The sequence below is a fragment of the Dendrobates tinctorius genome, unplaced genomic scaffold (assembly GCF_039654945.1).
Source record: "Dendrobates tinctorius isolate UK_male_01 unplaced genomic scaffold, ASM3965494v1 ptg000029l, whole genome shotgun sequence".
In the NCBI taxonomy this organism is placed as follows: domain Eukaryota; kingdom Metazoa; phylum Chordata; class Amphibia; order Anura; family Dendrobatidae; genus Dendrobates; species Dendrobates tinctorius.
Window position 1 is genome coordinate 23,748,766 of NW_027361697.1, and position 12,499 is coordinate 23,761,264.

Genomic DNA, 12,499 nt, shown 5'->3' on the forward strand with positions numbered 1-12,499 from the left:
GGGGGGCGCTCAGACCATTACTGGGGACACTGTGGGGGGCGGTGTTCAGGCCATTACTGGAGCATAGGTCCCAACCGACCCGATTCCCGCGGGACAGTCCCATTTTTGACACCCCTCTACCGTGTCCCGCCCGGGACACTATTTTTCCTGCATTGCACTGAGCCGCCAAGCACCCCCCCATCCACCGACGCCATCCTCGCCGTCCCAGATAGACCCACCGCAGCGTGCAATGATGTGGCTGGGCTGTGTGTTCTGTGCGCACAGGACCTGTGAGAGGGGAGGGGTCACTTGATCAAGGGCCTCCGTGTCTGTCTGCACTCTGCAGGACTCTGCTGTGCTGGTTGCTATGGTGCTGGATGAGGTAAAGTTTCTGTGTGGGGTCAGGAGGGGTTTACAGTGTGGATGTAGCAGAGCCGTGTGCGTACGAGGTGTCCGGAGCGGAGCCGTGTGCGTACGAGGTGTCCGGAGCGGAGCCGTGTGCGTACGAGGTGTCTGGAGCTTCGTGTGTACGGAGCCACGTATGTACGATGTGTACGGAGCGGAGCCGCGTGTGTACGAGGTGTGGGGAGCGGAGCCGCGTGTGTACGAGGTGTGGGGAGCGGAGCCGCGTGTGTACGAGGTGTGGGGAGCGGAGCCGCGCGTGTACGAGGTGTGGGGAGCGGAGCCGCGTGTGTACGAGGTGTACGGAGCGGAGCTGTGTGTGTACGAGGTGTACGGAGCGGAGCTGTGTGTGTTTGGAGCGGAATCGCGCGTGTACGAGGTGTACAGAGCGGAGCCGCGTGTATGGGGTATGCGGAGCCGTGTGTATGGGGTATGCGGAGCCGTGTGTGTACGGAGTGGAGCCATATGTGTACTGGATTTACGGAGCGGCGCCAAGTGTGTGCGAGGCATACAAAGTGGGCTCTTCCCACGTACACAGGAGTACAGGGCGGAGCCCCAAGGAGCACTTTAAAACTCGCACAAGACATTCCACCGGAAGTGATATGCTGGAAGCGGACTGGAAATGAGGTAATTTCATGAGGAGATTGTGATGGAACCAGGAATGCTTCAGATCCATCACCATGTCCTCCTCCGACAGCGCAGACAGCAGGATCGCCTTGGAATCAGGGATGCCGGCCATGTGAGCGGATCATGATATGTCCTGCATCGGGAGGCTCAGGTGGGCATTACAATGGGAGCCGGGCTGCTATAGTATCTTTATAGAATCTTTCTTTATTTCTTTCTCTCTGTTTATTTCTCATTCTCTGTTCTTTCTCTCGCCGTTCTTTCTTTCCCCTTTCTTTCTCTCGCCGTTCTTTCTTTCCCCTTTCTTTCTCTCGCCGTTCTTTCTTTCCCCTTTCTTTCTCTCGCCGTTCTTTCTTTCCCCTTTCTTTCTCTCGCCGTTCTTTCTTTCCCCTTTCTTTCTCTCGCCGTTCTTTCTTTCCCCTTTCTTTCTCTCGCCGTTCTTTCTTTCCCCTTTCTTTCTCTCGCCGTTCTTTCTTTCCCCTTTCTTTCTCTCGCCGTTCTTTCTTTCCCCTTTCTTTCTCTCGCCGTTCTTTCTTTCCCCTTTCTTTCTCTCGCCGTTCTTTCTTTCCCCTTTCTTTCTCTCGCCGTTCTTTCTTTCCCCTTTCTTTCTCTCGCCGTTCTTTCTTTCCCCTTTCTTTCTCTCGCCGTTCTTTCTTTCCCCTTTCTTTCTCTCGCCGTTCTTTCTTTCCCCTTTCTTTCTCTCGCCGTTCTTTCTTTCCCCTTTCTTTCTCTCGCCGTTCTTTCTTTCCCCTTTCTTTCTCTCGCCGTTCTTTCTTTCCCCTTTCTTTCTCTCGCCGTTCTTTCTTTCCCCTTTCTTTCTCTCGCCGTTCTTTCTTTCCCCTTTCTTTCTCTCGCCGTTCTTTCTTTCCCCTTTCTTTCTCTCGCCGTTCTTTCTTTCCCCTTTCTTTCTCTCGCCGTTCTTTCTTTCCCCTTTCTTTCTCTCGCCGTTCTTTCTTTCCCCTTTCTTTCTCTCGCCGTTCTCTCTTTCCCCTTTCTTTCTCTCGCCGTTCTTTCTTTCCCCTTTCTTTCTCTCGCCGTTCTTTCTCTCGCCGTTCTTTCTTTCCCCTTTCTTTCTCTCGCCGTTCTTTCTTTCCCCTTTCTTTCTCTCGCCGTTCTTTCTTTCCCCTTTCTTTCTCTCGCCGTTCTTTCTTTCCCCTTTCTTTCTCTCGCCGTTCTTTCTTTCCCCTTTCTTTCTCTCGCCGTTCTTTCTTCCTCTTTATATTTTCTTTTTTCTGTTTTCTTTCTTTCTTTTCCTTAGTACCAGCCACTATGCCCCCAGTACCAGTCAGTGTGATCAGCAGTGCTAAATGGGTGCGGTTGGGCGTGGACATGGGTGTGGTCGGGGCATGGCCTAAAATTTGCGCTGCAGCCTTTGTCCCTCTTTCCCTTCTTCAAAAGTTGGGAGGTATGCTGGAGGCACCGTGGGGGTCGTTCAGGCCATTACTGGAGGCACCGTGGGGGGCGCTCAGGCCATTACTGGGGACACCGTGGGGGGGGCGCTCAGGCCATTACTGGGGACACCGTGGGGGGGGCGCTCAGGCCATTACTGGGGACACCGTGGGGGGGGGCGCTCAGGCCATTACTGGGGACACCGTGGGGGGGGGGGGGGCGCTCAGGCCATTACTGGGGACACCGTGGGGGGGGGGGGCGCTCAGGCCATTACTGGGGACACCGTGGGGGGGGGGGGCGCTCAGGCCATTACTGGGGACACCGTGGGGGGGGGGGGCGCTCAGGCCATTACTGGGGACACCGTGGGGGGGGCGCTCAGGCCATTACTGGGGACACCGTGGGGGGGGGGGGCGCTCAGGCCATTACTGGGGACACCGTGGGGGGGGGGGGCGCTCAGGCCATTACTGGGGACACCGTGGGGGGGGGGGGCGCTCAGGCCATTACTGGGGACACCGTGGGGGGGGGGGGGCGCTCAGGCCATTACTGGGGACACCGTGGGGGGGGGGGGCGCTCAGGCCATTACTGGGGACACCGTGGGGGGGGGGGCGCTCAGGCCATTACTGGGGACACCGTGGGGGGGGGCGCTCAGGCCATTACTGGGGACACCGTGGGGGGGGGGGCGCTCAGGCCATTACTGGGGACACCGTGGGGGGGGGGGCGCTCAGGCCATTACTGGGGACACCGTGGGGGGGGGCGCTCAGGCCATTACTGGGGACACCGTGGGGGGGGGGGCGCTCAGGCCATTACTGGGGACACCGTGGGGGGGGCGCTCAGGCCATTACTGGGGACACCGTGGGGGGGGCGCTCAGGCCATTACTGGGGACACCGTGGGGGGGGCGCTCAGGCCATTACTGGGGACACCGTGGGGGGGGCGCTCAGGCCATTACTGGGGACACCGTGGGGGGGGGCGCTCAGGCCATTACTGGGGACACCGTGGGGGGGGGCGCTCAGGCCATTACTGGGGACACCGGGAGGGGGCGCTCAGGCAAATGCTATCATTGTATATATTCGGCTTAGTGAGCAGTTCGGTGACTTCGGTCTCGGACAGACAGCGCCGAGCACCGGACTCCGAGACCAGACTGTCTACATTTCTGCCATGCGCGCCCCCGCAGCCGCCTCCACTCCCCGGCAGGCGCGCCCCCGTCGCTTGCAGTGGGAGGAGTCAGAGCGGGTCACGTGGGTGGACGTCTGTCTCCACGTCTAGTCGTCAGGTTTGAACTGAAAAAAAAAAAAAAAAAAAAAAGTGCGGCGGCGGCGGTGTCGCCCGGGCCTGTGTGTACGGAGCGGCCCCGAGCAGGTGAGTGCCCGCAGGTGCCTGCCCCTCCCCCCTATGGCTGCCGCTTGACCCTTTGTGCGCTACGGTTGCGCAAGTCTCGGACACTGAGGGGTTACACACACACCGGCGGCCTCCCGCGGTCACTGGGTCGCGCACTCTCATTCCTGTGGGATGAGTTGGTCAGCAGTTGACGCATTTTTGCCTGACGGGACAACATGGCGTCCGCCGGAGCCGAGCAGCTGGCGGCGGAGGGGTGCGGGCGGGGAGTAGCGGCCCCGGCTTTCCGACCGGACGGAGTCTCCGGGGAGCCCGGCCTTCCATCCGGGGCCTCACGCCACAAAGCGGCGGCCGCAATTATCTGTGGACAAAGGGTTCATTTTAGGTTTAGCTGTGACGGTTTTGTTTAGTCACGTGACGCCGCGCAGCCAATCCGCATGCACGCTGGGAAAGAAGGGCAGAAATCCCAGGCGGACGGGGAGCCAGGCTGCCGCCATTGCTGCATATATTTGGGGGGGACGTCTGGGGACGAGAAGTAAGTGCCGAGTGCGAGTGCGGCGCGGTGTGACGTGTCGCGGGCCAGGAGCGCCATCCCGGGCCCCGGCACCGTTCTTCCCCGTAGCTGTAAGTGCGGCCTAGTGCGTGTGGACAAGCCAGCAGAGGGGAGGATTAGGGCTGGTGACATTGTGCTGGCCTGCAGCAGCCATGGCTGAGCCCGAGCATTGGCCGGCCCACTGTCCTGGCCCCCACTGTGGGTGCTGGCGGCAGGCACTGGGCACCATGGCTCACCCTGCTCCTCCCATTGTCTCCTGCTCACACCAGTGACCTGTGCACACATGGCTGTCAGGATGGCTGTGGGCACAGGTATGGCAGCACCTCCTGTCCACACTCCATGACAGATCACCACGAATGGCTGCTCCCAGAGAACAATAGAGCACCTTCCTCTTACTTAAAAACTCCGGTGCTGGTTTCATTGTATCTGGTGACATGATCCCCTGGAAGACTAACTTGAGAGCGCTACTCTTAATGAGTCATCACATGAGTACAGTAGTAGACGACAAGTTCACATATGGCATCCCGACTGCAAAAGGATATCACATTGTTGAGGGCCTGCCACCAGGTTTTTGCTGCTTCATCTCAGCTCATAATACAGGCAGAGACCCATATTCCAGTCATGTATCACTTACTGGGCTGTTTGGTTAAAATCTCTTATCTGCTGCAGATCTAGCAGTTCTCTGAATGCTTGAGCTCTGTGTAACCCCGCCCACACCACTGATTGACAGCTTTCTGCTTATGCACAGTGCACACTAAAAGCTGCCCATCAGTGGTGGGGTTACACAGAGCTCATGAATAATGACTACGTGATAGCAGGTTTACAAGTCTTCTAGTGATAATCTGTTGAGGTCTTATCAAAACTACAGCAAACTGCTCAGTAAGTGACAACCCTGAGCCTTTGCCCGTACATCTTGCTGCTGATTAGCTAGCAAAAATCTGGTGACATGTTCCTTTTAAAGGGAACCTGTCAGCAGGATTGTACACAGGAACCTACAAGCAGTGTCAGCTCGGCGCCGTTATACTGATTACAATGATACCTTGGTTGATGAAATCCGTCTTGTGGTTGCTATTAAATCCTTATTTTCAGTTTTTAGTTAATGATATGCTCGTGCTCCGGGGCGGTCTTCATGTGTGTTAGGCAGCGGATTCCTGCCTCTGCACAGGAGGAATCTTGAGCCTTGCCATCTGCGGTCTCCCATTCGGTCACAGCGTCTTGCTCGGGCTAGTGCTGTCTGGTTGGTTGCTGCTGCCATTACCTCTCGGTCAGCTCTGGCAATCTGCACTAGCGAGCAGCTCCAGAGGCTGTCCTTTTTGCAGCCATCTGAGCATGCCCGTGAGATGACCTCTCATTGTAGGTCGGGGGTCACACGCTCAGGTCCTCAAGCAGCTCTGATTGGGCCATCAGGAAAGTTCCGGAAGGCTGTGACTATAAAAGGATCGCACGGCCTTGCGCTAGTATAGTCTGTAACTTGTGGTGATGATGCTTATGAGGAAAGGTTGCAGGATTTGGGAATGTTTAGTTTGCAAAAGAGAAGACTGAGAGGAGACTTAATAGCTGTCTACAAATATCTAAAGGGCTGTCACATTGTAGAAGGATCAACTTTATTCTCATTTGCACAAGGAAAGACTAGAAGCAATGGGATGAAACTGAATGGGAGGAGACACAGATTAGATATTAGAAAAAACTTTTTGACAGAGTGATCAATGAGTGGAACAGGCTGCCACGAGAAGTGGTGAGTTCTCCTTCAATGGAAGTCTTCAAACAGAAGCTGGACAGACATCTGACTGGGATGATTTAGCGAATCCTGCTTTGAGCAGGGGGTTGGACCAGATGGCCCAGGAGGTCCCTTCCAACTCTACGATTCTATGATTCTATGAACCGCTGACTGACTCTTTATGAAACCCCTTCCCTCTGATACGCATGTTAGTAGGGTTTCGAGTTTCGAGTCAGCGCCGAGTAGTGGCACTGCCTAGCGCTGCAGTACTCCCAGTTCCTATCACATGTTAACGCCAGTGTGCGCCACACTACATTAGGCACTACGGTACTGCACATTCAGCGACATCAGTCAGAGCGACGCTTTGCGCCATTAATGCGCTCTCCAGACCAAAGCTTAGGCTGGTTAGTGGCATCTGCCATAGCTGCGCTGTACGTACTTCGTGCGGTATTCATCTATCAGCTGCACCCTGTGAGTGTTAACAGGGCACAGCGTTCAGTAAGGGTCTCTCCCTGGTGTCGCAGTTGTGGCGCTGAACGCTGGTGGGTCTAGAGGGACTCTATCCCCATGTCTTTGGGGCAGGGTCCTGTGTCCAAAACACTAGCGTTGACTCTGCGGTATCGCGGCCCTGTGAAGCAACAGGGTCCGCCTCCTATTCACCGGGTGAAGTTAACCCGCGTGTGTTAGCTATACCACCAGCTTCTGTCCGCCTTTACCGAGCAGCAGTCTACCTTCTCTGCACGGTGGACCCCGGGCTGCGAACGCACCTCATTACCATCTTTTATTATTTGGTGCATTCCGTTGCTGATTAAGTATTCATCTGTATGGCTTCTGACAGGCCAGCGATCCCTCAGTGACCTGCCCCCTATTTTACATAATGATATATAGGAAAAAAACAGGTTCAGGTAGGCGGCACGTGTTCTGCAGCATGATTGCATGTGTAATGTGCAGTTCATTTTTTATATCATGCTATAAATTCATCATATAAAAGTGTCTGAAAATGGTGCCGGCCATGCCTGCACAGTAGCAGCTATCTGCAATCCCATAGCTGCTACTGCGCAGGCATCTTGCTAGGAAAAAAAAAATGTACTCCAAGGTGGTGGCGCCTGCGCAGTGGCAGCTATCGCTGATTGATGCAACTGAGCAGGCGGCGCCTTCTTGCTATAGAGAAAAAAATTCTCCTTCAAGATGGCAGCTTTGTAGCAGCTACTGGCAATCACCGATAGCTGCTACTATCGGCGCTGCCGTCTTGGAGTACGTTTTTTTTTTCTTTAGCAATTTGGTGCCTGAGCAGTAGCGGCTTTCAGATCACTGCTACTGGGCAGGCATGTCCGGCGCCGTTTTCAGAGACTTTTTCGGATGAATTTATTTATAGCACATCACACATGCAATCATCCTGCAGCCCAGGTGATTTTTATATATATTATTCATTATGTAAAATAGGATCAGGTCACTGAGGGATCAGTGACCTGTTGGAAGCCATACTGATGAATACCTAAGCAAAGCGCCCCCCACAGGCTGCCCTGGAGCACAAGAATCTCATTAACTGAAAATAAAGATTAAGAAACAACCACAAGACGGATTTCATCAACCAAGGTAACCTTTTAATTAGAATAATGGCACCGACCTGACAGTGTCTAAGTTACTGAGCACAATCCTGCTGACAGGTTCCCTTTAAGTTTTTGTGTAAATCAGGCTACAAGAGCACAGAGGGCAGGGTGATTCCTGGTAAGTGCACAGATCTTTGTTGCCATACCCATGTACTTGATTGACCTCTTACCTGTGTTGAGGATTTAGCGGTCCTGAGCAAGCAGCAATAAAGCACATAATAAGGCGCAGCACGATACTGCCTGGAATTGGCCCGCCCCAGTGCACTTTTAGGCTATGTGTCCACGTTGCAGAAATGCTGCGGAATTGTCCGCAGCATTTCCGTAACTCCCCGCCGTGGGTAAAACGCATGCGGAATTTGCATGCAGTTTCCCGCAAAACACAAGCGTTTTGCAAGTGATTGACAGGTTGGTCACACTTGTCAAGCACAGTGCTTGACAAGCGTGACCAACTTTTTAATATTGATGCTGCCTATGCGCCTTCAATAGTAAAAGATAGAATGTTAAAAATTAAAAAAAATAAATCGGGATATACTTGCCCTCTGTCGGCCCCCAGAGTCCTTCTGCCCTCGTTGGCGCTGGCAGCAACTTCCGCTCCCAGGGATGCATTGCACGAATGACCTCTGATGACGTGAGTATATCCCGTTTTGGTTTTTTTTATTTATTTATTTTTTTTAATTCTATTTTTTTACAGGGTTATGGTATCCAGGGCATGGAGGAGAGTCTCCTCTCCTCCAGACCCTGGGTACCATCCGCACATGAAGCGCTCACTTTACGCATGGTGGGCATAGCCACATGTGTAAAGTGAACATTTCAATGCAGTCCCATGGCGGCAGAATTGCTGCGATTCTGCAGAAATAATGGACATGCTGCGGATTTTACTGCTATGCGATTCCAGTGAAATTCCCAGCATGGGCACAGTAACTGCAGAATCCCATAGGATTGCATGGGAATGCGTGTTTTTTTAAGCGTTTCCGCAGTGGCAAAAACGTGGCGGAAACTCTTAAAAAAACGCAGTGTGGGCACACAGCCTTAGTCTTAATTACATAAAGATTCCAAGGTTTTTTTTTTGTTTTTTTTTTCCCTAAGCAATGTTTATATGTCCACAGGCTGGCATGCTGAGGAGTCGGGGGCAGATACACTAAAAAAAGCAACAGCAGTTTGATCTCAAATTGAGCCATAATTCTGGTGTACATCATGTGTTCCTCATGCATCAGGCACTTTTTGCACCTTTTTAGACACATTTATAAAGTGTGTGGCTAAGGTGATGTTCACACATTGCGTCAGGTCTCAAGTCTTCAGTGATGCTCAATGGCTTCATGATTTTGTTTCAAAATTGACTGGCCACTGGTCATCCCGGTGTGTGGAGTTTCAGACATGCGGTAAGACGCAGTTTCTGCTATTGCCTAAGCGCGTTTGTAAAATGTACCAAACTAAAGGCTTTTTTTTTTTAAATACATTAAGTGTTATAAATGTAGGGTAGTGTAAAGCTATACAGGAGTTTGTAGAAATGTGGCAAACTTACCATTCAGCGTAGGGCACAGATGGGAGTTGTCAAGCCTCTCATGGCCACACATGACTACTTCCATGTATAGCTCTGTGCTTTCTTCTGCATCATGGAGGAGGTAATAGGCTGAGTGTCATTGAAAGTAGCACTGTCATGTCTGCAAAACAAGTCTAGTGCATGCTGTGATTTTATTTTTTACCCCCTTACACAATAAGCTTACAATGTTTAAAAGCCCCTTAACATTAGATAAGTCATCTGCATCCACTAATTCTAACAGGATGGCAAGCTTAACTGTTAGGGTATGCTTCCACTGTCCGGATTACATCAGGATTTGCTGCGGATTGGACGCTGTGTACAGCCACAGCATCCAATCTGTAGCGTCCAGATGTTACAGCATAGTGGAGTGGATTTTATGAAATCCCATCTCCACTATGCATGCAGGGCCACTTGCGTATCCGGACATGCGGCGCATCTTTCCAGACCACAGCATGTCTATCTTGCGGAGACGCTCCTTCTCCGCAAGATAACCTCGTCTATGGATACGATGCGGTGATTCCGGATGTGTTCAATGATCACATTCGGAATCACCGCATGTACAACAGGGGTCGGCTCTTTGGGCGGAGCAAAGTTTCCTCTCCGTCCAAAGCGCTGCTAGTAGGCAGCGTGGATACATACCCTACACAGGCTTAGTAAATTTGCCCTGGTGCTGAAATTTCTCCTGCAAACATTTGATGTGTGTACATACCCTTAACTGGCTTCTTCCCTGCAAAGCTCTGGGTTGTGTCTACAACTCATCTGCTGCTGTGAGGACTGATGTCTTGGGAAGGGGTGGAGACTTACAATGCTTGACCTCATAACAGGAACTAGTGGTGTGTGCTGCTAACTGAGAGGAGCAACGTACTGCAGGATGTGGCTGTATATTGAAGGGCTGAAAGGAGTGATATACTGCAGGATGGGGCGGTATATAGTGGGGCTGAGAGGAGTGATGTACTGCAGGATAGGGTGTATATAGAAAGGCTGAGAGGAAAGATATATTGCAAGATGGGGCTGATAGAAATGATACATTGCATGATGAGTCTGTATATAGGAGCCTGGGAGATGTGATATGCTACAGGATAGGGCTGTATATAGGGATATAAGATGTTATGTACTGCAGTGTGAAGCTGTATATAGGGGGCTGAGAGGAGTGATGTACTGCAGGATGGGGCTGTATATAGGGGGCTGAGAGGAGTGATGTACTGCAGGATGGGGCTGTATATAGGGGGCTGAGAGAAGTGATGTACTGCAATATGGGGCTGAGAGAAGTGATGTACTGCAAGATGGGGCTGTATATAGGGGGCTGAGAGGAGTAATGTACTTTAGGATGAGGCTGTATATAGGGGGCTGAGAGGAGTAATGTATTGCAGGATGGGGCTGAGAGGAGTGATGTACTTCAGGATTGCATTTTTTATAGGTAGCTGAGAGGAAACATACCATAGGTTGGGACTTTACATAGGTGGTTGAGCAACGTGACGAACTGCAGGATGTGACTGAGAGAGGAGTTATGTTTGTTGCTTGGTGCTGACAGATTAGTGATGTGAAACTCCAAATGCTGCTTTGTTGATGCATACGGAAGAAGACTGAGGTTGAGGCTTGTAAGAATCTCACAAGGGAGGGAGGAGTCTTCAGCACTGAGAAGTAGCAAGTGCTTCTGGGAAATGTAGTTTTAGCTGTATAAGAATAGGACCGCCCATAATGCTATGTGAAGCTGGATGTACAGGACAGTTAGAGATGACACAAGACACAAAGGTACACTAAAATAAAAATGTTCTGATGGGCATAGTTTGCATATTAACCAAAAGTATGTGTTTAGTGTGCTATGTGAAAATTGTGATTATGGGAATAACCCTTTAAAGGGAATCTCACCTATTTTTTCGCATATAAGATGCAGCCATCGCTATCAGGGGCTTATCTACAGCATTCTGTAATATATTATTGTATTATACTCACCCAGGGGTGGTCCGGGTCCGATGGGTGTCATGGTCCGGTGCCTCCCATCTTTTAGCGATGACATCCTCTTCTTTGCTTCCCGTCGCTGCTTCGGTGCAGAGTACTGCAGTGCGGGACCTCTCTGACCTGGTCCGGCACCTGCGCACTCCAGTACTCTGTTTTGCCCTCAACAGGGCAGAGCAGTACGCCTGCGCCGCAGCCACGACGGGAAGCAAAAAAGAGGACTTCATCGCTAGAAGATGGGAGGCACCAGATCGCAACAACAATCGGACACGGACCGTCCCTGGGTGAGTGTAATATAACTCGTTTTTCTTCTCTTTCAGGTTACATCGGGGGTTTATCTACAGCATTACAGAATGCTGTAGATAAGCCCCTGATGGCGGTGGCCGCATCTTATATGTGAAATAATAGGTGACAGATTCCCTTTAAAGGGCGTCCATCCCCCCCAAAATACATTTTAAATGTCCTGTACAGTGTTGTAGGAGACTTAGCCCCTATAGCAACCATAATAACACTGAACCAGTTACTGGTATCAATGCCTGAGAAAATAACTTAATTCATATGCAAGTGAGTAGATTTTTGTGCACCCTTGGAGAGGCTAAGAGTTTGGCACACCGTTAGGCCTCCTTATTTGCATACAAATTGAGTTATTTTCTTAGGCACTGTACCAGTAGCAAGGGCTGTTTGTGGCAGCCTGCATTATAACTTTAAAGAAGTAGAAACTGGCTATTGTGAAGTTACTGCTCTGATCATATTTATTTTTACTCAAAGATAATCTTATAAAAGATGTATACAGTAGTCTTGTGAGAATATACAGTTAGGTCCATATATATTTGGACAGAGACAGCATTTTTCTAATTTTGGTTCTAGACATTACCACAATGAATTTTAAACAAAACAATTCAGATGCAGTTCAAGTTCAGACTTTCAGCTTTCATTTGAGGGTATCCACATTAAAATTGGATGAAGGGTTTAGGAGTTTAAGCTCCTTAACATGTGCCACCCTGTTTTTAAAGGGACCAAAAGTAATTGGACAATTGACTCCAAGGCTATTTCATGGACAGGTGTGGGCAATCCCTTCGTTATGTCATTCTCAATTAAGCAGATGAAAGGCTTGGAGTTGATTTGAGGTGTGGTGCTTGCATTTGGAAGGTTGGATGAAGGGTGTAGGAGTTGCATATTATTAGAGAACATGCTTCTGTGTCCTGTGTCACATAATCAATAAACACTAGTGACCCAGTGCCACTGGCAGCCATGGATGCCCAAACCATCACACTGCCTCCACCGTGTTTTACCGATGATGTGGTATGCTTTGGATCATGAGCTGTACCACGCCTTCGCCATACTTTTCTCTTTCCATCATTCTGGTAGAGGTTGATCTTGGTTTCATCTGTCCAAA

General features: G+C 51.0%; 1 protein-coding gene across 4 annotated transcripts in view; it reads left to right on the forward strand.

The window, feature by feature from the left end:
- The first annotated feature begins 3,616 nt into the window (after window positions 1–3,616).
- ZNF644 (zinc finger protein 644) overlaps window positions 3,617–12,499 on the forward strand; it is a 105,587-nt gene continuing 96,704 nt past the window's right edge. For 2 of the 4 annotated variants that reach the window (XM_073571478.1, XM_073571481.1), the window contains exon 1: window positions 3,897–4,262. The gene's annotated coding sequence lies outside the window, so the exon portion shown is untranslated. Of the gene's footprint in view, window positions 3,752–3,896; window positions 4,263–12,499 lie in introns of those variants that run through there. The other 2 variants (XM_073571479.1, XM_073571480.1) reach the window with 2 other exon arrangements.